Source organism: Equus caballus, chromosome 7, assembly GCF_041296265.1.
Source record: "Equus caballus isolate H_3958 breed thoroughbred chromosome 7, TB-T2T, whole genome shotgun sequence".
Taxonomy (NCBI): domain Eukaryota; kingdom Metazoa; phylum Chordata; class Mammalia; order Perissodactyla; family Equidae; genus Equus; species Equus caballus.
In genome coordinates, this window is record NC_091690.1 from 39,042,649 (window position 1) to 39,066,094 (window position 23,446).

At 43.5% G+C, this 23,446-nt stretch overlaps 1 protein-coding gene across 2 annotated transcripts in view; it reads right to left on the minus strand.

Annotated features, from left to right (window-relative positions):
* The window catches only part of PRDM10 (PR/SET domain 10), an 89,172-nt gene that overhangs the window by 56,654 nt on the left and 9,072 nt on the right, over positions 1-23,446 (minus strand). The window lies entirely within an intron of this gene.

Here is a 23,446-nt window from a genome sequence, read left to right on the forward strand (position 1 = left end):
GCTCATCTTTCTCTGCACAAAGGCTTAGACACTGACTTTCTGTACCCCCTACTTGAAACGAACAGCAAAATAATCAAAGACACAAAACCAAGAAAAAATGGCAGCGGGGGGCTGAATTTTCTGGGCCACAATTTGGTGAATAAAAATATAACCTTTGTTTCCCCTTGGCCAGTACAGCAGTGATTCGGGAACAAAGCAAAAGCCTAGGTAAGCATCCACGTGCACGAAATCTACATCCTGAAACCTTATTCTTTTCCAAAATAGTGTTTTTAAGGTAATCAATGTTCCCTTTTGATAATGATAACATGTTGACATCTTTAAAGTCACATGAGACGTGCCCTTTAATAGGACAGCAGGGCAGCCTGCGTGAAAGACTACCTCCTGCCACCCCATCAAAGGGGCACACAGAGACAGGAAAGGTACAACGGCTCAGAACCCCACTACCCTAAAGCTAAGAAAGACCACTGGCCAAGATCCAGCCAGAATGTTCTCCATTATTAATGGAAATAAGCTGAGAAGCACATTCTTAGACTACACATGCTCCAACCTCCGAACCAGAATAAAACCCAAAGAAGAAAGAAAGAAAAGACAGTGGAAGACCCAACGTCTGGGCCTTACTCTGGAACACAGGAACTGGCACGTCCACACTGTGCGGGAGCTTCTCCCGAGCGGCTAAGGAGCCTGCTCCTGCCTCACCTCCACACTACCGTCCCCACCCCGCCAGAAACCGCCCCCACCACCCACACTCACCCTGCAGACACCCTACCCTTCTTCCCTCCATCAGACGGCACTGGAAACAATGCCCATGCCCACCAATAGGGGACTACAAACAAAGGGGCATGGTGGAACTTTCTGGAGAAGTGGAAATGTTCTATTTATATCTTGTACGTGGACTGGGGTGGTGGTTAGACAGGGAAAACATATGCCAAAAGTCATCCACCTATTCAATTAAAATACGTGAATTTTATCACGTGTGAACTATAATAAAGTTCATTTTTTTTTAAAAGTACATCTTCCTTGTGTAACAGTACTATTTACGCAAAAACAAAAAAATATTCAGGGTGAGTTACACAGTATGTGAATTATAACTCAACAAAGCCTTTATAGTTTTTAAAAAGAAACAAAAATATTAAGAAACCTAGGAAAAGGGGCTGGCCCAGTGGAGTAATGGTTAAATTCACACACTCCACTTCGGCGGCCCGGGGTTTGCTGGTTCAGATCCTGGGCGCAGACCTACACACCACTCATCAAGCTATGCTGTGGCAGCATCCTACATACAAAATAGAGGAAGATTAGCACAGATGTTAGCTCAGGGACAATCTTCCTCAAGCAAAAAAGAGGAAGATTGGCAACAGATGTTAGCTCAGGCGCAATCTTCTTCACCAAAAAAAAAAAGAAACCTAAGAATAAATGTCACTAAGAATATAAAGATCTATATGAAGAAAACCACAAAATTGTACAAAAGGACATAGATGGCTCCGTATTACAAAATCATAAAATGTCTCACACAAGAAGCATTTTTTAAAATTTTTTATTTTGAAATAATTTTTATAGAAAAGCAGGAAAAATAGTACAAAGAATTCCTGTATTTTTTCACTCAAATTCCTCCAAAGTTAACATTTCACCATGTTTACTTTATTATTCTTTCTCTCTTTTTATCTGAATCATTGAAGAGCAAGCTGCAGACACAATGCCCCTTTACTCTAAATTCTTAAGTGCCTATTCCTAAAAACAAGACATTTTCTCATAACATAACCACAGTACTGCTATCAAAATTAGGAAGTTAACATTGAAACAATACTATTAGCTAATTTACAGACCTCATTCCAATTTTGCTGATTGTCTAATTAATGTCCTTTATAGAAAAAGAAACAACTTTTTTTCTGGCCCAGGATCCAATCTGGCATCGCACACCGTGCATTAGCTTCCTGTCCCTTCACTTCCCTTGGACTGGAACAGTCCCCAGTCTTTCATAGTCCTCCCTGACCTTGACATTTTTGAAATGCATAGGCCATTTATTTTTCAGAATGTCCCTCAGTTTGAGTTTGTCTGACGTTTCTTCATGGTTAGATTCAGGATATGTATTTTTACCAGGAATACCACAAAAGAGATGTTGTGTCCTTCCTATACAGGAATTTGATATATTTTTTTTTCACCTTGGTTCATCGGTTGCACAAACACTCAAGTACATACTATGCTAGGCACTGGGATGCAGCCAGGATCAAGCCAGGCTCATCTTATGTACTCAGGAAACATACACAGCCCAGAAGGCCTTTCTGCATTTGTTTTCATTTCTAGAAAGGTGCTTATTATTTCTTTTAATTTTATTTATATCTTTTGTAATAGGTAGTAAATTCAGTTGGCTCAAAATTCAAAAGGCACAAAAAAGGTACACAGTGGACAATCACCCTACCTGGAGTCCCGTAGCCACTCTTCAGAAGCAACCTGAATTATCAACTTCTTGTCTACTCTTCCAAAGATACTTTATGCACATACAAACAAAAACATACTCTCTGCCTCTCCAACCACAAATAGCAACATACTACTGATTCTATACAAAATAGCATCTTTTCTAAATCTTGTTTATTCCACATAACACTACACCTTTTACATTGTTCCCTATCCATATATCATCTCCTCATTCTTTATTACAGCTGCATCATTTCATTGTATGAATATATCAGAATTTACCTAATCAATCTTTTGTTGATAAACATTTGGTTATTTCTAATCTTCTGTTATAATAAGAAACACTGTGATGAATAACTTTGGATATACATTGTTTTACACGTGTTAGTATAATGAATACTTATGAAGTCTCTGAGGGAAGATCCTGATCAGTTAAAGTGACTGTCCAACTGTAAAGGCATTATTAGTTTCTGAATCCCAACACTGGCATTCATCTCCCTGTGCCTTGTGTATGAGGGCACCAGGGAGAGACAGGCAAAAGCGCCTCTGACCTGTGAAGAGGCAGCAGTTAGTACAAAAGGCGTAGTGATTAAGAGGTTTGAGCTAGACCTGGATTTGGGTAGCAATTCTGAGAGACTTAACAGACCTTGGGCAAAGCACAGAAGTTCTCTAACTTCCTCTTCCTTCTCTGTAAAATGGGGATGATAAGGTTATTGAGAGAATGACATGAAATAATGCATGTAAAGTGCTTAGCACAATGCCTGCTACATAATAAACACTCACATGTGAGCTTTAAAAAAAGGTATTCAATCAGATTGCACCTGTCTGTCTAATTGTCTGCCTCCCCATCTCCACTCTAAGTTCCTTCAGGTCAAGGAATGCATTTGTTCACGAGAGTAACTAGATCTGGCATGTGGCAGGTAATCCATAATTTGTATGGAAAGGTTTAAAAATATCACAGTGTGCAGTGAGAAAAAAAGAGGACACCTATCCCAAGTGGGTTATTCAGAGATGACTTCTGGGAGAAGACGAAGCTTAAGGATGCATAGGAACAAGTAAGGAGAAACGGGAAGGCACAGGACATTTACTCCCAACTGAAATATTGTTCTTCTAATCTTACCAAAATAAGGAAGTAGAAATTACATGACATAAAACACCAGTAAACGGCAAAAGGCAAGGATAAGGAGTGTTGGGGGAGGAAATAACTATTTAGCAGATGTGGAGCAAAATAACAAAACAGTTAATCTGCACAGAGGAAAGTTTGATAGTAAAATTTAGCAATTAGGATGTGAAATACTGCCCAAAATGGCAGTTCCAAAATAATTTCAGAATACAGCTAGCAAATAAAGAAGCCCAAGGTGGCGAAAACTCTTTAATTCAAAAAGTGTCTGGAATCCAAAACAGTGACACAGAATACCCAGTTAGTAGTTCTTATTCTTTAAGATATGGTTCTAAGACCTATTGAGCTTCTGTAATTACTAGGCTATTTAAAACACCAGTGTAACATTCTGCAATTATTTATTCTTTAAAAAATTGTTCAAGAAAATTGAATTCTAAGCATAACTCCACCACTAAGTCAGTCACTTTAAATCCTCTAGCACAGTGTTCTCATCTGTAAAATGAGAGTATAAAATGGTTTCTAAAGTCTATTCTAGCCTTAAACTTAGATGAGAAGCAGCAAAGTAAAACAGAAAATCCATAGACTCTGAACTGAACATCCTGGTTTTGATACTGGCTCACCTGCTCGCTAGTTGGACCATTTTGGCCAAGTCACTGAAATTCCCTGGGCCTCAATATGTATGTATGTAAACTAAGATAGTAATTACCTCCTAGCGTTATTGTGAGGGTTACATGATATATGTACAAATTCTAGGCACAAGATCTAGCACACGTAGCACTCAGATAGATCACCTTTCACATTTTACAGATGAGCTAGAAGAGCTTCAGAATTTTTCAAAACATTTCATATTTCTTTCATACCTAGCAATTTATCAAACAGCAAATGCCCTGTATGTGAACTTCCTTGATAGTAAGGCTTGTCACATTTGTTTTCCTGTTTTTATTTATTTTTTTTTAACTGTACAATTTATAGAGCCCAGTCAATCTTGATCTATAAGCGATGGGAAAGAAGAATTCCAGTAGCTACTTTGGCGCTGTCCAACAGGTAGGTGCTGACAGGCTCTCTAGCTAGGGACGCACTTCCTTCACGCCTCACCCTTTGCCTCTTCTACAGACCTGAAAGAATAGGAGCAACACAAACTAACCATGTCTAGAAAATGGTCACCCATCTTCCCTCCTTTTACCCATTGTCCAAAATGTTACACACTTCATTTCCAGGAAGAGAAGGACACACTTGCGTTTCTATCCTCTCTAATGACTTTATCCAACAAATATTTACTAAGTACTTAGTACATGCCAGGTACCATTCTAGGTCCTTAAGAAACATCAGTGTATATGAAAAAAAAAAAAACAGGGACAGGCCAGTGGTGTAGTGGTTAAGTTTGTGTACTCCGCTTTGGTGGCCCAGGGTTCACAGGTTTGGATCCCAGGCGCAGACCTAGCACCACTCCTCAAGCCATGCTGTGGCAGCGTCCCACATAAAATAGAGGAAGACTGGCATAGATGTTAGCTCAGAAACAATCTTCCTCAAGCAAAAAGGGGAAGATTGGCAACAGAGGTTAGCTCAGAGCCAATCTTCCTCACCAAACAAAAACAAAATGCCTTTTTGAAGCTTCCAGTCTAGCTATTTCTTCTTGAATAGTGTTGTTTAGTTGAAAGTATCAGTTTTAGAATCAGACAAAGCTGAGTTCTATGCTCCCAAATCTAGCATGTGCTTAGTAGGTGTGATGATATTAGTAAGCCACTTATGGTCCTCAGTCTCCTCATTTGAAAATCCAAATTATCTGCCCAACATGGTTGTTGTCAGAATTAACGATCTGTATTTCATCAAGTCTATAATGCACTTTTTTTCACATTTTAACATTTCTGAACTAGGGATCTAGTTTTACAACAGTGGTGTCCTGCAGTTGCTATCATCCAGGTGGCAGTCAGGATGTGGATGCCACTGCTGTTGTGTGTGACCTTGCTCTGTCTTCACTTCACTGAGTCACGTGTATTGTCAGCAGTAGACACCCCAAGTCTAACTGCCATTTTAAATGTCTTCAAAAAGATTACACTATAGGGGCTGGCCCCGTGGCCGAGTGGTTACGTTCGCGCGCTCCGCTGCAGGCGGCCCAGTGTTTCGTCGGTTCGAATCCTGGGCGCGGACATGGCACTGCTCGTCAGACCACGCTGAGGCAGCGTCCCACATGCCACAACTAGAGGAACCCACAACGAAGAATACACAACTATGTACCAGGAGGCTTTGGGGAGAAAAAGGAAAAAAATAAAATCTTTAAAAAAGAAAAAAAGATTACACTATAATTGGCATTAAAACTGAAAGGCATGGGAACAGCAGCTGGGCATAAATTTGCTTAGGGAAGCAAATATCCAACACTGGAAAAATGACCTTAACAACCAAACCTCCGGGCCCTGGGTCTAAAAGACAGTGATGTGGATGAAGCTGCATTATGCAGTGTTATTACTGAGATATGTGGAAAGACTGGCCTGCCACAGGCTGAGTAAGAAAACGGCAGGAGCAAAACTCCCAGAATGGGTACTAGCAAGCGCTTGGAGGAGATTCTTGGTGACAGTACTGTGCCCTCTTTTAGGAAACACTGCATCATTTGAGCCCACGCAGGGATGCCAAAAAAAACAAAGAAAGAAAGAAATGCTGCACCACCAACACTCTTGTGGCACAGAGACACATCAATGACTCTGAGTCAAAAGTGATTCTAAAGAGTCAGATTCTGAAAGTGGCGAAATTTTAGGAATATCTTCATTTATTTCACTTATATTTTCCTTTGATGAATGCACAAGAGTGGTGTGATAAAAATCTATGTCTAAATAAATCTAAAAGCTCTTTCAGTAAGTATATAATAAAAATTCTAAGTGGCCAAAAGCATTTGTCTCAAGTATAATTGGCAAGGCTTTTTTCTTCTGTAATGATACATAAAATAATTGTGTATCTTACCATCAACATCTAGGATTCAATAAAACACGGTTACATTTGGGATCACATAGCATAATGATGAACAGTCAAGAAATGGTAGCAGTTTTTTTCTTGCTTTGTGAACATCAAGCATAGAAAGGTGGGCAAACCTCCTGCCCCCGTGGACTCACACCCAGTGGGAGAGATGGACAGCCCACCTGCCAGCTCACTCCACAGAGACACCTGCATGGTAAGACAGACAGCAATGAAGGCGCAGGGGAAGGAAGAAGGAAAGATAACTCCTACTTTTTCAGCCAGTTCACTAATCAGGCTGGATGAACCAGACAACGGAGAATCCTAGTGCCCTCAGCCTGCCCTCCTCACAAGTCCAACAGCTCCCGTCCTGCCACTCACCCCAGAGCCATAGCCCTTCACCCACCAGCCTGGCCCCTACCATTGCTGAGTCTTGTCTGCTGAATGAAGCCACTACTTCAGAACCACTCAGGACTTACAACTGAGAAGCTCCTGTTTCATCACCAGCATGTAGAGGTGAAAGAAGAAGCCCAGAACCACCTTCAAAAGGTAGATGTGTACCTGGGATAACAAGTTAGACTATAAATAGAATTTTACTTTTTTTTGGAGGAAGATTAGCCCTGAGCTCTCTGCTGTCAAGCCTCCTCTTTTTGCTGAGGAAGACTGGCCCTGAGCTAACATCGGTGCCCATCTTCCTCTATTTTATATGTGGGACGCCCACCACAGCATGGCTTTTGCCAAGCGGTGCCATGTCTGCACCCGGGATCCAAACCGGCGAACCCCAGGCCACTGAAGTGGAACGTGCAAACTTAGCCACTGCGCCACCGGGCCGGCCCCAATTTTATTTTAAAATGTTGTTATACATAGTGATTAAGTTCCACAGGATTATTGGTATATTATTAAAACAGAGGTTTCTGTACTGGTCTGGCCCCCTCCCTATATGCCAGATACATCATCATTTATATGGAAAGAAGTGTACCACATTCCAAACAGTGTACGTACAAATAAACTTTTCTAGCTCATTACAGACTGACTAACTAGCCTAAACTGCTGGCTCCCTGCCTGAAATCCAACACTAGATATGCTACAGAAAGAAGTTAGGGCCCGGCCGGGTGGCGCAGCAGTTAAGTTCGCATGTTCCGCTTCTCAGCGGCCTGGGGTTCACCGGTTTGGATCCCGGGTGCAGACATAGCACTGCTTGGCACACCATGCTGTGGTAGGTGTCCCACATATAAAGTAGAGGAAGGTGGGCACGGATGTTAGCTCAGGGCCAGGCTTCCTCAGCAAAAAAGAGGAGGACTGGCAGTAGTTAGCTCAGGGCTAATCTTCCTCAAAAAAAAAGAAAGAAGTTAGAGGAAGACTAATGGACCCGCGAAATGAACATAAAAACCATGGGAAAGAACATGGAGGTTGAATTCCAATCTACAGAGGGAGCTGTGGATAGGCTCAGGATGTGAGACAGAAGGGAGCCAGGCACCACAGTGGGGAGGAGGGGGCAGAATTCTTCTGCTGGTCTTTCCCTGATATTTCCCTGAGCTCCCACTGCCCAGGCTTGCACCATCATCACTGCAATGAGGAAGCCAGCAGCCAGCCTAGTGCTGCTGGCAGTGAGGAAACCTCAAGGCAGCCCACAGAGGCTGGGCGGGGAGCAGATGCCAAGGCGAGGAGACTAGCTAGCTGCCTCCCCCAGAGCCAGGGCAGAAGTGTGCAGTACAGGAAGTTTCCTCTGGGGCAAACAGGTGTGGCTGGGCCCAGAGGCCCTCTGGCCTGGTGTACAAGCAATTGCGTATTTTTCATTTGTTTGTTTAATCTTCCGTCTTTCTTTGAATGAACATGTACAGCTACATGGTGACTTTGGCTGACCCAAGTATACGAAGAGCATCGTCAGGAACACTTACAGAAAAATTAGTCTCCATTTAAAGGAGGACTGCTTGAGTTTGCTTTAAACTAGTTACCAGAAACACTGCAGCCACTGCAACAGGACTTGGTTTGCCATCCTCATGTTAGAGCAGGCTTTGGGCTCAGACAGCCTGGCTTAAAATCTTGGATCTGCCACTCACAGCTCTTGACAATTTGTTACTCTCTCTGAGTTTCAGTTTCTTCATCCATAAGGCTAAAGAACCAAAGCATATCAGGTATTTAACAACACATAAGAATTGTAACTAATGCACCTAATACAAAAACACCTTCATGTTGAGAAACAGAAAGGTAACTCTTCTGAAGTCATATTTGAGATTAACTCCAGGGGCTGGCCCGGGGGCCGAGTGGTTAAGTTCACGCGCTCCACTGCAGGCGGCCAGGTGTTTCGTCGGTTGGAAGCCTGGGCGTGGACATGGCACTACTCATCAAGCCATGCTGAGGTAGCGTCCCACACACTACAACTAGAAGGACCCACAACTAAGAATATACAACCATGTACCGGGGGGCTTTGGGGAGAAAAAGGAAAAAAATTTTTTAAAAAAAAAATCTTAAAAAAAAAAAAGATTAACTCCACTTGGTAAATGAAATAAGTGATTTCACTCTTTGTAGAGAGAAACAACATGTTCATTAAGGCACTGAGTCATAAAAAGGGAGAAGAAAGACTACGGGGAATCTAATTCTATGACACAATAATAGAATTTCAGAACTAGAAGAGAAATTCCAGGCCCATGGTCTCAAACATGCTCAGAAGACAGGACCTCTGAAGTCACAGTGTTCTTTGCTGAGCACCATAAAATATTAATATATTTCTTTACATCACAAAATAATAATAACTAACATTTGTACGGCACTTACTATGTGCCAGTCATGTTCTAAGTACTTTACGTGTATTGATTTATTTAATCCTCACAATAACTGATAAAGCAGGTAGATTATCACCTCCCTCTACAGGTGAGGGACTGAAAGAGAGAGGTTAACCGACCTGCCCAGGGTAACAGAGCAAGCAATGGCAGAACTGCACTGGGAGCTCAGGCAGTCAGGCCGTGAAGCCTGGTGTTTAGCCACTCTCCTACACTGCCTCTACTCCCACAAATGAAGAACATTGACCTGTGTCATCACTCCAGCACAAATAATTCCATTATATGAACTATAAAAAATCACATCCAACCTCACCTTATAATTTTTTTTTTCCTGAGGAAGACTGGCCCTGAGCTAACATCGGTGCCCATCTTCCTCTGCTTTATATGTGGGACGCCTACCACGGCATGGCTTGATGAGTGGTGCCATGTCCATACCTGGGATCTGAACCAGCGAACCCTGGGCCACTGAGAGGCGGAAGATGCGAACTTCACCGCTGTGCCATGGAGCTGGCCCCACCTTATAATTTTTTTAAGCTATAAATTAAGCAAGACAAGGTGCTCCCAAGTTTTCCACTAACTTTTTTTGCTACTTGTTCATTTGTCACCTCCTAGTGCTGGCTAAGATGACTGACAGATTAATGAAATTTAGTGGGATTAAAATCTCAAAATTAAGAAAATTCTATCCTTTACTTTTCTTTAAATGGAAGAATACCTTGGTCCAGCTCTAGAACACTAGTGTGTGGGGGAAGACAATCTGAGAACCACTCATCTAGAGCAGCTTCTGTTTTATAGATGACAAACCTCAAGAACCAGAGAGATTAAATGAATCACTTCAAGTCACACAGCAAATGAGACACAGTACAAAAATCAGAGCCTGAGACTTCAGCACCCTCACCCCTACACCACACTGCCACCACCGACTGACTGTGGAAAGGACTGAGATGAGTCTTAACCAGAGATTCCTTGCATTGCCTAAAGCTGTTTATCTTAGCTTTGTCTTATTTCTTTAAGCTTATTGTCCTTGACTCCCCGGTTAGAGAAACAGTCTTGCACTTTGTAGCCCAAATCAAGGAAAACAGCATCACCAGCCATCACAATAGCGCAGCAAAGTAAAGGAGCTGTCTGTCACTCAGCCTTAGGAAGGAAGGAAACTCTGATAACTGCTCCAACGGGGATGAACCTTGAAGACATTATGCTCAGTGAAATAAGCCCGTCACAAAAGGACAAATATTGTATGACATCACTTATACAAGGTCCCTAGAGAAGTCAAATTCATAGAGACAGGAAGTAGACCAGAAGTTACCAGGGGCTGGGGAGTTACTGTTTAATGGTATAGACTACCTGGGGTGTTAAAGAGCTCTGAAAATGAACAGAGGTGACGGCTGTACAATATTGCGAATATGCTTAATACCACTTAACAATAGTCAAATGGCAAATTTTATTTATTTATTTTTTTTTTTAAGATTTTTTATTTTTTCCTTTTTCTCCCCAAAGCCCCCCGGTACATAGTTGTGCATTCCTCGTTGTGGGTTCCTCTAGTTGTGGCATGTGGGACGCTGCCTCAGCGTGGTCTGACGAGCAGTGCCATGTCCGCGCCCAGGATTCGAACCGACGAAACACTGGGCCGCCTGCAGCGGAGCGCGCGAACTCAACCACTCGGCCACGGGGCCAGCCCCATGGCAAATTTTATTTTACACATACTTTACCACAATAAAAAAAATTAAAATAAAAACATGCTATAGACGACCTCAGTAGTAATCGCCAACCTACTCGGCCACAGTGGGAAGGGGACTTCACTGGTCCCTTTCCGACCGCAATCATGAATAGACGCCAGGGCCACTCAGGGCCCCTCCTCCTCACATGCAGGATGCACCCTGACCTCCACTAGTCCTTCCTCTGCTCAGCCAAATGGAAACTGCGCTCCCCCTGTCATCACTGCAGTCGCCCCCAGCTCAGGCCAAAGGAGCTGGTCTCCAGCATACGCCCTCCTGGAGGCCTGGGCGCCGACCAGCTGTTCTTTTCCCGCAGCAGGGCAGCCACCACGAAAAGCACCTGCCGAGGCGCCGGCACACGGTAGGGGAACAGCAAACACGGGGATTGCTATCACTGCCAGCGTCCTGTCAAACCTCAGTCTCATTCTTCCTACTTCTGAGGTACGGATACCTCACTACGCAGGATCCCTCTAAGATGTTTCTAGGGGGTGAGAAGAGAGGAGATGGAAGGGGACAAAGAAGGCCCTTGGCCAGTGCACTTTCCTGTTAAAGGCCCAGTCACACACGCTGCCCTATGGACCTATTTCGGTTTTTTTCTTCCTCTCTGCTTTTTCTCCCAAAATCCCCCCAGTACATAGTTGTATATATTTTTAGTTGTGGGTCATTGGACCTATTTCAACCGCTCCTTTTGCCCGACCTCCAGTTTCCTAACTCACAAATTCTCCAGCTCTGGCTCCGGATTTATTTCTTGGATCTCTGACTCCCGACTTGATCCGTCTCGGGTTTCACGCCACACTTTCTAATGCAAGGTAGGAAACTGCCTACCCCGTTGGCCACCGGAGAACCAAGCATCACGTGCAGTCCTCCAGTTGCGGCACTGAGCCACTGGGCACACGAGGGAAGACGGTGCGCACACCGCCAGTCACGGGGGCAGGACACGCTAACAGTATGGGATGCCCACCATGTGCCAGACACCAGTCTAAGCAATTAACACGCACCAATTCGTTCAATTAATTTAATGTCCACAACAACCCAACAAAGTTGTTTAAAACTCATATCCTCACAATTTAGGAAACTTAGCACAGAATCATAAACGAGTGCTCTGCTCTGAACAGCTGATAACCACCGCATGACTGAGGGGTTACAGTAAATGTGAGGGCTGAAAATTAGACCAAGGAGAATGAAAAAAAGAGTTCCTGTTACGTACACTCATTTGGAATGGCAAGCAGAATTTCATATTTAACTGATTTCCGGAACAAATAGTTTTAGAACTCAAGAGAAGAGAAAAAATACTGCACTTAGTTCTAAATAGTGAACAGGAACAGGCAGTGGAAGCAGCAATAGAGAATAACAAAACTACACAAATTTCAGCACAAATTTCCCATTCTTGCTGAAAGGGGAAGCCCAAATAATCTAACACATAAGTTTCACAATTTTAAAAATCCACAACAAATTATTAACATTGACAAACAACGGAAATGCGTTGTTAAACACAACCACCATACTCTAACCCAGCCCAGCGAGGTTTTCCAAGGGCCTCAGACACTGTGACTCACGCCTGCCCTCACCCCTGTGAGAGGGTGACACGCTGCGGTGCTCTCCAGCGCTCACAGAGGCAGTGCCCGCAGGGAGCGGGGATGCACCCTTCCCGCAGCCAGAGGTCTGGCCAGCGGAGTTCCCTCCGTTTGTCAGAGCTCGGTCCCATCTGATTGCACCCTCCAACCCCAGCTAAGGAGCTACTGGAAACCCACAAGTTCGGGCAGAGTAACAGGACTACAATATTTTTTAATTCCACTAGGAACTAAAATAAACACAATTTTAGTATAAGTAATATGCCTAAGGAACAACAAGTTTCTGGGAAAGTAAATAAGCAGGGAAACCAGGCTGTCATAAAGGCTTTCAACAAATTAAAAACATAGTAACAGTGGCTGGCCTTGTGGCCTAGTGGTTAAGGTTGGCATGCTCCACTTCGGAAGCCCAGGTTCAGTACCCAGGCACAGACCCACACCACTCGTCTGCGGCCATGCTGTGGCGGTGACCCACACACAAAATAGAGGAAGACTGGCACAGACGTTAGCTCAGGGTCAATCCTCCTGAACAGAAAATAAAATAAAATTATAACAATAAGCCTTTGACTAGGTTCCAAATGAAAAGTGTTATTAATTAAGCTGCTATGGATTTGGGATATTTCCATATAAACAGAGAAGTCTAAGGGTAAAGATAAAGAATGAGAAAGTAATAATAATGGGGTCCTCTAGGTGTTTCTACTGACACCATTCCCATGTAACACTTATTATAAATGTTAAGAATGAAGCAAGCAATGAAATGACCAAGACTGCAGAAAAATTCCTCCAGATAAAACTTAATGCCATGGGAAGGGGCCAGCCCCGAGGCCGAGTGGTTAAGTTCACGTGCTCCACTTTCACGGTCCGGGATTTTGCTGCTTTGGATCCTGGGCACAGACTTGGCATTACTAATCAAGCCACGCTGGGGCAGCATCCCACACAGCAGAACCAGAAGGAACCACAACTAGGGTATACAACCATGTCCTGGGGAGCTTTGGGGAGGAGAAGAAGAAAAAAAAATAAGATTGGCAACAGATCTCAGCTCAGGACCAATCTTTAGGGGGAAAAGGTTTTATGCCATTGGAAAAGAAACTCCAGAAAAACTTTCAGAAACTGGATAAGTGAGCAGACAAGAGCAGATAAATTTCAGAATAAGCAGTACTTTTAATATTATGAGACTGAGCTATCTGTTAAATCTAAAAACTATTGCAGACTACATCCTAAAGAAATTTTCATTAACCTGTTTCTGACTATCATCAAGGACAATACTTTGTAACCAGAAGAGAATTGAACTCAGGTTCTTAAAAAAAATGGTTAAAAAGCATAAGATGACAAAAATGAAGAGTATGGAGCAGGTCTGAAACAATGGCCTTGGCCTTCTTTTCCCCTCCATGTATGTGTCCCTTTGCCCTTCCACTTCCCGTGCAGAAATAGGCAATGACTCCCCCCATGATTCTAGTGCACAAAAAGGGCTTTGGAGACTGTCAACTAAGGGTTTTCTTCTTTGAAAGTTTCTTTCTTCCAGTCAGGGTTGTAGCGCTCCTTTCTTCATGCCTCAAAAGAGGCATGCAAGCAAATCTCTCTTCATGTCAACCCAAGAAATGTGGGCTTTTTCTCCCTAGTTCAGATAAGAACTTTTCATGTACCAAAAAACAAAGACAGATCCTCCCATCCCATCTGACAGTTTGTTAGCAATGCATTAGAACCCCATCAAGTCATTCAAAAGAACTCACACCATTCACACAAAGAAAAGAAAAACCTAGGCCGGGAGACTTGGCTGGGGGTCTTAGCCTGACGGTCCTACATTAGAATCTGAGAGTTCAAAAGGAACCAGCACGCAGTACGAGTTCTAAAGAATGACAAACCTTGATGTTTGCCTTTTCCTTTTTACGAAGAACAGCTGGTTGGCTGGTAAAATGTGAAGGCAATTTCAAAGAGAAATCTACCAGGAGTCCTCTATTCCACTCTCACGAGGTTTCAGGTGGAAACCTCAAAGCAGCAGAGTGTACCACAGGCCTCCAGAAAACCGCACAAACCGTTAGTGTCTGACTCAAAGGATGTTCACAAAGTAAATGCGTGTGGATCAAGGAACAGAATACCACCAGCGCCGCAAAGCCTCATGGCGCCCTCTGCCCAAGGTAACAGCCGGCCTGCCCAGCGCTCCAACCACCCTCGGGCAGGCACCTCGAGGCCAACGAGCTGACTCCAGGCTGGTCTGCAGTTGCTGTAAGACTCTAAGACTGGGTCTTCCCCTAGGGTGCCCTCCACAGGTTGCAACGGAGATTTTGAGGTGTTTCCTAGGGAGTCTCTTCTTGGCTGGGCCCTGAATTCCAGTTTTGGTCTTCCCAGCAACGTGGGATTCCCAAAACCCCTACTCTGGCTGAGCTACGTTTTGCTTGATTTGTTGGCCTCTTGACCAGCACATTTAGTCAGCGAGTACATCGAGGGGAAAACAGTGCCCGACTTCAGGCTCGCTTCTCTGTATCTCCCTTGCGTCTGGGATGGTGGCCCTGCACTCTGCCTGCCTTTGCAGCCCTTCAACTCTAACTTTTTATCTCCCCAGGGTTCTCTGCCTCTCAGCAGCCCGCTTCTGACAAGCTTCCCAGCCTCCTGATCCACCACAAGAATCAGAAAATGCTCCCATAGGAAAAGCAGGTGCAGAAAGCTGGTCTCATTTCAAAAAGCATCCCCTCCCTCCAGGATCAGACCCCTCGAGACCTGGCCTCCTTGGTGGGAAACCGAGGGCAATCCCAAAGGTGCAAGACTGTGGAAAATGTTTCCCCTTTTACCTTATGGCTGTGTTTCTCAAACATTTAAGAACTTGTGGACACCAGTAATTGGTAGACCCTGGTAAGAAAAGCAGTGTCATATGGCATATCTGATATGACAAAGTGTAATCAAGACCCAACCAGAATATGTTAGTTCTTTATCAAGGAGCACGAAAGCAATGTGAAAGCTTTAAATAGAAGCAGTATCTAAAAATATTGCATTGTTATTAAAATGTAATTCTCCAAACTTAGAAATTAAATGTATTCAATTAAATATTCCTTCTACACACATTACAGTGGAGGAAATGCCCCCCAGTCCTACCAAGGACCAGCCTCTCCACTTCACTGCTCTGGTCCTTCCTGGACCCTCCAGGGCTTCAGCCTTGAGTCCTCGCAGCATCACTTCCTCCCTGCCTCCTGGATCAGTCACATCAGCAACTATGCATAGCACTTCTCATGGTTTTGGGTTTTTTTTAAGATTTTTTTTCCTTTTTCTCCCCAAAGACCCCTAGTATATGGTTGTATATTTTTAGTTGTGGGTCCTTCCAGTTATGGCATGTGGGACGCCGCCTCAGCATGGCTTGAAGTGTGGTGCCATGTCCTCGCCCAGGATCTGAACCGGCGAAACCCTGGGCCCCAAAGTGGAGTGCGCAAAGTTAACCACTCGGCCACGGGGCCGGCCCCAGCACCTCTCATCTTTATGACAATAAAAACAGGAGATTTATTTATAGTAGTATTTATTTATTAAAATTTAAAAGTATGCGGGGCTGGCCCCGTGTCCAAGTGGTTAAGTTCGCGCGCTCTGCTGCAGGTGGCCCAGTGTTTCATTGGTTCAAATCCCGGGCACGGACATGGCACTGCTCATCCAACCATGCTGAGGCAGCGTCCCACATGCCACAACTAGAAGGACCCACAACAAAGAATATACAACTACGTACCTGGGGGCTTTGGGGAGAAAAAGGAAAAAAACAAAATCTTAAAAAAAAAAATTTAAAAGTATGCACTTTCCTGAACATGTTATATTTCACTAAAATGTTTACATTAAACGAAACTCTCCCACTTTCCTGCTCCCCTCCCACACTGTCTGCTCATTGTCACACACAGTACAAACTCTGAAGAGCTGTCTGTCTACAGTTTGCCCCCACGTCCTCACCTCACATCCCCTGGCCCACCCTAACAGGGCGTTGATCCCCACCACTTCCCACTCTTCTTCTCTTGGTCTTCTGATGCTGGAAACTTCCCTGGTTTCCCCCATCTCTCTGACGGCTCCTTCACAACCGCATTCGGTGGCCTGACCTCTGAGGGCGGCGATGCCAGGCTCCCTCCCAGCTCTCCTTCTTCCTAGCTGCATCCTCTCCTGAGGCTCCTTCCGGCCTTTAGGGCTTTTCCAGTAGCTCTGCCTGGAAGCTTGTCACCAGCCTCTCTGAATGCCCACCTCCTCTGTACTCAGACTCTCGGGGGCAGCGCTGCCACCTCGGTAGGCTCTCCTGTTCACCCTCCCTCACATTACTCTCCTTTAATGCTCTGCAAAGCATGTGTCATCAATTAAGTGACATATATACTTGTGCATGTCTGTCCCTCACCCCGGGATGTGGCTGCGTGAGCGCACCCTCCCCTCAGCACCTAGACCGGGCCTGACGCCACCGCCTCACCAGTGGCTGCTTGAATGAGTGTGTGGCACCGTCTTCTCTGCCTTAGGAGGGAATGCGCTACTTAACAAAAATCCTCAGAGGATGAATTCTAATAAAAATGTACTACTATTAAGAATGATGGTGCACGACTGCTTCCACAGCTAAGAAACTAGGTATACATACGATACCAATGTTTATAAGGGAAATTTAGTGAGCTGGGAAGAACAAAACACGAAGAGGGAGACAAGGAAATTAGACACGACATGATCTAGTAAATTAGCTAATTCGAATATTCTAAGGGAACTTGAACTCACGCCAACTATACAGCTGCAAAGGTACCTGGAACTCAGCTGCCCCCGAGTTACACAAAATCAAAATCAAAATCGGTCGCTATAAATGCAAAGAACACACTGTCAGCCAAATATGGTGTTAAAAGAAATTCTCTGAGAAGTCCAATTATTATGACCCAATGTGTAAATCTTGATGTGTGACTATAATTTCTGAAGTTTTCATTTCACGACCTTGTGCCATGCCGAGGACAACACCGTAAGATTGGTTCAGATACTGCTCCCAATTATACACAGAGGAGTGGCGCTCACAGTGATTAAAAGCCTCCTCAAGCTGGCACAGCCAAGTCAGTGGCAAGGCAGTTCTCCGACTGGAACCAACGTCTTCTCACTCCTTCCCCAGGGCCACCAACCTGCCTTAGCTAACAGGCTGGGCAGGGGTTCCGGGCTGACAATGAGATCTGTCAGAAGTCACACATCAACAGTATCCCCTCGTGTCACGCGCCCGTGGTAAATCCTTCTGTACCAACCTGGTTCTTGGCATGGCCTCTCGCAGCCTACTACTGAGCAGCTTCCTGCTCTCTCACATCCAGGCTGCTGCAGGAATCTGGACGAGAGGCAACAAAGCTCCAGAATCAGACGGCCTGGATTCAGACTCCAGCCACTGTCCACTCGCTACACGACCGGGGGCAGGTTACTTTACTTCTCAGGCCTTAATTCCCTCATCCATAAAATGGGCACAGCAATAATAATCTACTCCCTAAGGTAGAACTAGGAAATAATAGGGTGAAACTGTGAACTAAGACACCATACCTGGCGCATAGTGGTTACTAATGTAATTGTTACTACACCCTAACTTCGTGTTCATTCCCAGGGTCAAAAGGAGCGAGCCCCTCAGGTTCTCTGCCTGCTACTGTGTCAGCAGGACAGACCTGAAATCAATCAGATGGTCAACTCCACTAACCGCAAAGCTCGTCCAGCTAAGAAAATGTGCGGTATAGCGTGGCTTCACAATAATAGTTGAACAAAGCTTTTGTAGCCTCGATTTCAGCAAAATATTAGTCTGTATCTTTTACTGTTCAGAGAGCACCAAACACAACACGAGGCAACATCTTTCATGACATGTCAACAATCTATCCAAAACTGCCTTTGTCAAGGATATTCTAGTTTCTGTTACGCTCACTTTTGTAGTATATTTTAATCTTCTCAATCTCTTTCAAAATTCTAATATAGCAACAGATAATAGCAAGCGTTGGTGAGGACGTAGAAAAACTGGAGCCCTCCATACACGCTGGTGAGAATGCAAACAGTGCTGACGCAGTGGAGTACGGTCTGGCATTTCCTCCAAGGCTAAATGCACAGTTCCCAGACAACCCTGTGATTGCTCACCGGGGATAATAAACCCGAGGGAACAAAAACATATGCCCATAAAACACGTACACGACTGTTCGTGGCAGTACTGCTCAAACGGCTATAGAGTGGAATCAAGCCAAACGTCCATCAACTGATGAACGGACACACAAAATGTGGTCTGTCCACAGAACGGAACGTTATTCGACAAGAAAAAAGGAGATGAAATTCCGATACATGCTACAAGAACAAACCTTGAAAATTTAGCTCTAAGTGAAAGATGCAAGTCACCACATGTTAAATGAATCCATTTACATGAAATATGCAGAAGAGGCAAATCAATAGAGATAGAAAGTAGATAAGTGGTTGCCTAGGGATTGGGATGAATTAAGAGTGACGTTTAAGAAGTGTGGAGTTTCTTTTGGGGTTATGAAAATATTCTAAAATTGTGACAGTTGCTGTGAATATACTAAAGCCACTGAATTGTACATTTTAAATAAGTGAATTGTATGCTATGTGAATTATATCTCAATAAAGCTGTTTTTAAAAAAGAAAAAATGGGCATTTAAATTGATGCAAATCTTCTAGGAAGCAATTTGGCAATAAACATCAAGAAACTTCATATTGATACCGACCCTGGTATCAGTTTCCCCACATTAAACCCAGCATATATGGGGTTAAAACTAAAACACTCATTCCCTGCTTACTCTCTGGCTTCCTGGCTCCAGAATCCACTATCCTCCATGGAGACAGACACCGTCAAGGACAAGCACCTGGACCATCTCCTCCCCACAAAGAGATGCGAGCTGGTGGGAAAGCTGCTGACCAGCAAGGTCATGAGCTCCCTCCTCTCTGCAAGTGTCTCAAGGCCAAAGACAGGCTGGTGGGAAAGCTCCGACCAGCAAGGCCATATGCTCCCCCTCCCCTACCTAAAGCCCCAAATAAAAACCCTTCCTTTTAGCTTTTCGGGAAGTTTGGGATTTGAGCGTTAGCTGCCCTCTCTCCTTGCTCAGCGCTGTGCAAAAATAAAGTTCCTACTTTCTTCCACCACATCCGGTGTCAGAGATTGGCTTGCTGCGCAACGGGTGAGCGAACTCACTTCAGGTTCGGTAACAATATAGAGAGCCAGACAGACAGAGAAAAAGACAGAGAGACAATAATATTTGCTACTAGAGTAAATACAAGGGCATTTCTTTTTTTCTTTTTTCTTTTTTTTGGGGGGGTGGTGAGGAAGATTGGCCCTGAGCTAACATCTATGCCAATCTTCCTCTATTTTGTACGTGGGACACTTCTGCAGCTTGATGAGTGGTGTAGGTCCTCATCCGAGATCCAAACCCATGAACCCTGGTCCACCAAAGTAGAGTGTGCAAACTTAACCCCTACGCCACTGGGCTGGTCCCTATAACAGCATTTCTGATGTAAACAGCTTGAGAAAGTTCCAGAACCAAGAGAAATTGAAGACGTGCTCAGAGACTATAACTATGAGAGAGAAAGCCTCAGACAGTAGCTAGGACAGGCCTAGAAAGACTTCAAGTTGAAGAATTACAATTCCCAAAGTTCATGAACTGGTTTTATCAGAATCACCTAGGGACCCAGATGAAAAGACAAATTTCAGAGTCTCACCCCTGAAAATTTTGATGCAATCAATTGCAGAGGTGGAGGGGAAGAGCAGGCATATTAATTTATAAACCTCCCCAGGTGATTCTGATGGCAGGCAGACCTGGCTAACTCTTACAAAAGGAAAGAAAAATCTTTTATCATGGTATTAACACTTTTGGAAAATCGTTCTAGAAGTAATAGGAGGGACTGATTATAATTAGGCCAAGAACTGCCTTTAGTGCGGACTGGGCAAAGATTAGAATTTCTACTCCAACGTAACGATATTAATAGACATTCATACACAAACTTCCAGTCCTCAAAGGCATCACCTTAATAAAAAAGACTTTTTTATTACTAAACAAAAACTTAGAAGATCCTTACACCTTTCTTCAAAATATGCAACTTACCAGCTTCCCTAATATGTCTGTGGTATTTGTATCTCAGGATTCTGAAAAGGCTGAGTGGTTGTTAATTTAGGTGGTCTTCCCTGCCAACCAGATTACTCTCATGGTAATCGATTTTCCAGCTTTCCTTCGCCACACAATAACAAGCAAATCTGTTCCACACACTTAGGAATATTTGAAATAAGCTCTGTATGTAAACATGGGTTCATGAGAAACATTCAAGCTGAAAGACTGATACAAATGACTCATCAAATAATACCGTGCATCCAAGTCTTCTGACTCTGGATAATGGATTTACACGGCTCCAAGCACAATCCCTCCAGCTTCCTTTTTGAACAGCAGCATTCATTTGCAAGGCCACTGGCAGGGGTACAAATCCAATCTGCAGCCCTGGCACACCTGCACACAGGAGGCTCTGTGGCCCACACATCTCATGCTCCTTCGCTGCATTAGCAATTGCAGTAACTAAATAGGAGACTTGCAGGTGGGTCTTCTGGGGCCCTGAAAGCCTGTTTCACAGATGGTTCTGGGTGGTAACTATGACTTGACAATCACAAATCCAAATTGTTAGGATAAAATACTGGATAAGGTAAAGAGGCATAAACTTAAGTACTAAACTGTTTCCTCAATAACTTCAAGCACTTTAAAATGTTTTAACTGGAAAAAAAAAGAATAAAGAAATTGCTTAGAAGAAATTATTCTAGAGCACAATTTTCATAACTTAACACTGTATATAATACAAGAGAAAACAGTGTAACTATCTCTTCGGTCTATCTCAACTCCTGAAACATACACAACCTTTTGTTGATAGACTGAACCAGGCACTGACCCAGGACTAAGAAGTAAATTGATACTGGTCTGAAGTAAGTCCCTTTACATCCAATTCACGTGCCCTGTGAACAGGTGAATGTGGGCTTCACCTTCTGTTCATTTTCAAATTCTCATTCCTCAACCTCAGTCCTTTGTTTGCAAAGTTAAATATGAAACACAGAATGGTCAAAAATAAGCATTTGATTATCAAGATGGTAAGCCCAGACAGATGACATAGCGAGCGAGGCAGTTACGGCCTTCATAAAAACTCTATCTTACTGGCATATAATTAAAACTTGTAATCTAAATTCAACCTCCTCCAAATTTCAACCTCTTCCATCTTAATAAAACTACAGTAGAAGACTAGCATCTACTGTTTAGTATTCAGAGGTGTCTTTTACAAGCCTGGACATTTCTTAAAGTGTTTTCTCAGTCCTGCAGGGGAGGAAGAATATTCCTTCTGGCTGGTCTACAAATTAAATTGACATGAGACAGAATAACAGGAGAAAATCAAACAAATCTTTATAACATGTATACATGGAGAAACCCAGGAAAACTGAGCAACTCAGCAGAATGGCCAAAGCTGCCACCTTAAATACCATCTTCAGCTAAAGACAAAGGACGGTATTGGGAGTAGAGGTTTGGAACTTCAAAGGGGCGGAAGGCAATTCACATGGAGATGGAAAAGCAACTGTTTGGTAGACAGAACTTTGATAAGAATGGGCTTAGCAAGGACCCCCACAGTCTATCGACACCCAGAGTTATCTATGGCCTGTCCTGGGATGGGCCTTCTATCTTAAATTCTTTAAGGCAGCTAGGAGGAAGGTCCAAGTTTCTTTCAGAGTCTTTTGTTCTTAAAAATAATCAAGCCAGAGAGACACACTTGGGGTGGCCAATTCCGACTGCACACAGTACACACTGTGGGAAAACACTGGATGTGAAGGCAAGCAACCCTTCTTTCCCTTGACAACAGGAGTAATACCACCTACCTCACCTAACTCCCAGGCTCACTAAGACAGAGCAAGATGTGTGTTACAGTATAGCACAGTGGTATGGAGCATGCTACAAATGTTAACAACTATGCAAATTATGATTACCACAGCCTAAGTGATAGATCAGGAAGGTATCTTATCCAGAAAAGTCTTATTTCCAATTAACAGATATTTTAATACATTTTCATTATTAAACAATTGATTTGGGAATACATATCTCAACCGTAGGCAAGGGTTCTCCCAACTAATGTATTTCACTAGAAAATATGTATATGTCAAATTAAAATTGATAGAATTTTAAAACTGGTTAGCATTTTGTTCTATAAGGAGAGACAAAATAGTGGCATCGCATTCCTGTTTAGAAATCTCAGCCTTATCTACTTCTTGCAAACACTTAGCTGGACCATTTCGTTCAGATGTAACCTGTAACAAGGTGGATTCATTTGCAAATCCAGTGGAGTTAAATGAGACCACAAAATTAGAATCCCCTAACGAATGTAGCTCTTTATTTTAAAAATCTGCATAATCACAGTTCATCTGGTTGAAAATGCATACTGGGAATTCAATGTTACTTAAGTAAGTAGGGAAATGTAATAATTACAGCTATTACCATTTACTGAGCTCCTGTCACATGGCAGGCACTGTCCGAGGTCACAGTGCTGATAAGAGGCCTTTGAAACCAGATCCCTCTTCCCACAGTGCTTAGACATCTTCCCCCTTCTCTGCTGCACAGCTTTCCTCCTGGGCAAAGCTGCCAGAGCCCAGGCGCGGCTTGGACCTGCTGCTCGCTCCTTGGTCTCCCACCAGACGATGCAGTCAGTAGGCTAGGCTTGATCCCAAAGGAATCGAGGGAGGTTACAATTTACCAAACCCACAAACAGAATTAATTGAGCAAATGAGTCAATAGCCAGACAGTTGAGGTAGCTACAAAGCTTTAGTGAAGGATACCCATTATAAAAACTCAAATAATTTTTTTTTTTTAAAGATTTTATTTTTTTCCTTTTTCTCCCCAAAGCCCCCCGGTACATAGTTGTATATTCTTCGCTGTGGGTCCTTCTAGTTGTGGCATGTGGGAC